Below are 4,807 nucleotides of genomic sequence, written 5' to 3'. Positions count from 1 at the left end.
GCCACCTCACCATCTGTTGGAGTGTTCTCTTTCCAGCAATCCTTGAGCTTGAAGAAACCAGATTATCCTGCCTGGCACATGATTTATCTGGACTCTGGAGTAAGTTCTTCATTGGATACATTGTGGTTTCAGGCATGATTGATATTTCAAATTGGTAGATTAGAATGATATCTTCCTCTAATGGCCCCTGTTGAAACATATCCATGTTTCCTTGTGAAACAAGCCTTGAAATAGAACATGATATTGTACTAATCATAGTTTGCAGACCAGGACCTAGCTTGGGCCAAGTCAGTCACTGGGTCTGGTCGACCAGGCAGGTCATAAAATGCATATATATTTTTTTAAAATTCTTTATTATATTTCTATTATAAGAAATAGTTTAGAAAAATCTGAAAAACATTCTCTCCACTTCTTTGGAGAGGATTCTAAAAAATTTTGGAAAATATATTTTGGAAAAAAGCAGCAAAATACAAAATAATACATATTCTTCTTCTTCTTCAGATAAAAAAGTAAAAAGAGAAAAAAATGGAGAAGTCTCATACCTCATACTTATTCTTAATTTTCTTTAAAGAAATCAAAATCAGAAAGAAAAAAAAAAATCTTGCCTCTTGGTTCTTCTTCTTCAATGGAAGATTGAAAGAGGAAGGGGGAGGGAAAAAGGAAAAACTCTTAGAGCAGAAACTATAGAACAAATAGAAAATGGAGGGCCCACATTTTTTCCTCGTTATACTTTTTTTCCCTCTTAAAATTACAACTTCACTCTATGCAAGACTAGGTCGACCCATCATTTTGACTTGACCGAGTCAACCAGGTGTCAGGTAGATTTGGGAAACGAGGCCCAGGTCACACACTGACCAGTGCCCTCCCGATTTTCCCAACCCATTGACAGTGTGAGTGACATGGCGAGTCCCGGGCCAACACCTGCTGGTTTGCAAACTAGGGTGTACTAATAAGTAAAAGGTTCAACTTCATTCCATCCTACTCATACAATAAAGACAATTTTGTCACCTTTCTAGGGCCCCGTCCAATAGTCCATGATTCCCAAAAGCACGTTTCTCTTGCACAACCTCCATTTGCTTTGACTAACCGAAATCCCTAGATTAGAGAAACTACTCTGATGCTGATTCCATGACATGAGAAAAGAAAAATCATTATTTTTTCATTTAAACAGTGTCATTACTAAAAGTGTTTAAAAAAAAAAAAAACATCTAGCTGTATTGTAGAAATGTGGAAAACCTTGAAACATATGATATGAAGGAAAAGCAGTGAAATAAAAGCAGAGCGGTCAAGTATTAAGTGTAAGAATTGTATGATAGATTAAGTGAAGGAGAGGAGAGAAAGGTATCTCAAACTAGCAAAGTTAAGGGAGAGGAAAATAGAAACATAAGCCACATTGTGCCTCGGGTGAGGATAAAAGTGCCTTGATGAAAGAAGGTGAGTTTGGGGAGCATGGTGTGCCTTAAAGGCCGTTACGTAAAGGTAATGGTGGCAATCCTTACACGTTAAGGGGTTGTGATGGCCGTAACACCTGTTATGAAAATAAAATGACTTGTAACCGCCGTTAATGGCATAAAGGCCATAACAGCCCCGTAATGGTCTGTTATGGGGCAGATACATGTTTTTCGGACTTTTTTTTAAATCAATATTACAAGGTAGATACATGTTTTTCGGGTTTTCTTTTCAATAAAAAAAGAGAATATAACGGCCATTACGGGGGCCATAACAGCTGTTACAACTCGTATCTTATTGGTATCGGTGGTGGCCGTTATAGCCACCGTTACCGTTACGGAACACCTTGCTGGGGAGATATGTCGGCTACTTTCATAGCGAACATAGCCTTAGTGATGATGAAGGAAAGGCTATGGGGACTGGTATATTCGTACAGAAGTGTGGAAGTTATTAGGCAAAATCGGATTAGATTAGTTAACTGATCTTTTCAATATGAATTTGGAGGGAAAGAAAATGCTACATAAATGGAGGAGAAGCATTGTGATACTCTTCTAGAAGAACAAAGGAGATGCACAAAGTTGCAAAAACTATCAGGGAATCAAAGGTACGAGTTACACTATGAAGCCCTAGGAGAGGGTGTTGGAGCAAAGAATAAGATATGAAAAAAGGGTAGTAGAGAATCCATTTGGCTTCATGCCAAGGAGATCAACAACAATAGAAACTATTTTCTACATAGACAATTGATGGAAAAGTTTAGAGAGGAGGAATTTACACATTGTTTTTATTGACATGGAGAATGCATATGGTAGATTACATAGGGTGATTATGCGGTGGGTTATGATTTATGAGTAGGAAGGGGGCCCTAGGAAGACATTCATCATCATCATCATCATCATCATCATCATAATCTATGCTTGACTCCAACTAATTGGGGATGGCTACACAAATCCTATTCCACCATTCCACTTATCAAAGACAATACCCTCATTCCTCAGTTAAACAATAGGTCATCAAATGTTTTCTTAGTGCGTCCACCCACAGCTTTTTGGGCTTTCCCCTTGCCCTTTTAGAGCCTTCAACTTGAACCAACTCCTAAACGGTGCAGTTTCTTGGGTCCTAGGATGATATCTATCATTAGAGATGTGTATAAGAGTGTTGATACAAGAGTGGAAACTTCTCATAGTGATGCAGGTGCATTAGTGGCAGTGGTGTGTCTCAATTGGGTTTGACATTAAGCTTGCACCTTTTCACACCCTCATAAGAGATGAATCAGCTGCTGCTATCTGGGATGAGTTCCCTTGATGCATGCTGTTTTCTAGAGACATGGTTCTTGTTGATTATATTAGAGAGGGTTTCAATGCAAAATTTTGGATTTGGGGAAGGCTTTAGAATCTGTAAGTTTTAAAATTATTATAATATGACAGTATCTGAGGTGCATGCATTGTTCAGGACGATTTTGGTCAGGTCTTTCTATGGGCTCCTTAGAGAAGAAGACTATGGAAGTCATGGGGGCCATGCCTTTCACTTCTGGTTTTATGGAGCCCCGCCCAAGGTTGCTGTGTTCACTTGGTTCGTTGGAAGGGAGTCCTCACAATAGATAATGTTCCAAAGCAATCTTTGCCTATTCTACATATGCATTGCTCATGCAAGCAAGATGGCGAGTCTATTGATAATTTATTCCTTTCCTGCACATTTTCTTCTAAAGTGTGGGACTTCTTTCTTGTGGATTTTGGGGTGAGTTGGGATATTGTGGGCTGTGTTTCAAGTCTTCTTTGGGCTTGGGGGAGGGGGTTCAAAAGGCTGGGATGCTTGGCACCTTTTTACCGCCCGTGTGGTGGACGATTTGGGGCGAGAGAAACAGAAGACGCTTCCGCAACACTTCTAGATCACTTGAGGCTGTGGTGGAGGAAGCAAAAATTGTTGTTTCAGAATGGACTGCTAGCTGTTAATTGTTCTTTTTTCTCCTTGGGCTGACTTTTGTGTGTCACAGTGTTTTTTTCTTGCTTTTCTTTGGATTCTATTCGTCTCACTGCTGCGGGATGGTTGCTTTAATAAAAAATTTCCTTATCATCCAAAAAAAAAACAAAACAAACAAACAGCCAACTGAAGGGGATATTGGTCTTGCTATATGATATGAGCAGAATGTTGGGCAATTAAGAGGCAACACAAGCAGAACATGATCATTGTTGAGACTCGGATGTTGAGGTGGATGTCTGAGAAAACTAGGAAGGATGGAATTAAGAATGACAAAGAGCAGGGGGAGATGGTTAACAAAGACCGAAAATTCTCCAGGAAGGGAATGTTGATTAGGGCGGCAGGGCCTCAAAAGAGGATGAGAAGTTCTAAAATGAGTTGGCACCTTTTTACCGCCGTCTTGCAATGATGCCTGGGCTTGGGCTTTCTTGGAATGATGCCTGCAAAATGCTACATGGGAGATGGCATTGGAAGACATTTGATTTGGCGCCCTCATGTTTGTAGGGATGGTGATGAATTCGCCAACTCTCTTGTCAAGGCAAGTGGAGGCAAAGTGTCTTTATTTCACTAGGACAAGGCAAAAAAGAAAATGCCTCTTGTCAAGCACGTTCTTGGCATGCGTTAACACATGTATGAGATTTGGATACGATCATCTGTACCACAGATGGGCCATACACTAAAAACCCACACCAGTTGGGTGATCTTAGGTGTTGAAGCATTTTGCCGTTTAAATGTTAACGACGTCAAATCGTACCTCCTTGCCATTGATGAAGCTGATAACTGCATTAGATCGAAAGGGCGGAAGCACTTCGTTACACTCTCTTAGAAGAGGGATTGACGTGGACAGTGCATATGAGACATACTTTGCAACTGCCCAATTGTAATCTTCAGGGATTGTCTGATCAGTGAAGAGGGTTTAGCCAGCCTATTTTCATTTTGGGGTTTCACTAGTCCATGGTAGGGGCCGACAGATGAACAGTCCAGATCACCTTCGCATCACATGTAGTTTCCCTTTTATTGTGATTTACAGAGGCTGTAGTAGATTTTGAACTTGGTTTGGCCCATAGTAACCCTGCTTAAAAATTCTTTGTAAAAAGATTATGAACTTTCTGTGATTTTTTAGGGGGGAAAAAAGAATGCTTCTTGAATAATTTGAAAATATTTGTGATCTTTACAATTTATATAGAAATAATATGCCAATTATTTTCAAGATTGTTCATGGCATATCCAGTACTTCTCTATTGTCAAACCATCACCACCATTCAGGTGATTCATACTATCATTCTGGCGGGCCTTAACTGTGAGAAGCCACAACCCTAAAATTACAATGGTTGTAATGTTATGAACGTCTTGCAAGTAGGGGTGAAGAGATGGACCTGCTAGA

This window comes from Magnolia sinica, chromosome 1 (assembly GCF_029962835.1).
Source record: "Magnolia sinica isolate HGM2019 chromosome 1, MsV1, whole genome shotgun sequence".
Classification (NCBI taxonomy): domain Eukaryota; kingdom Viridiplantae; phylum Streptophyta; class Magnoliopsida; order Magnoliales; family Magnoliaceae; genus Magnolia; species Magnolia sinica.
Note: the sequence above shows the minus strand (reverse complement) of the source record.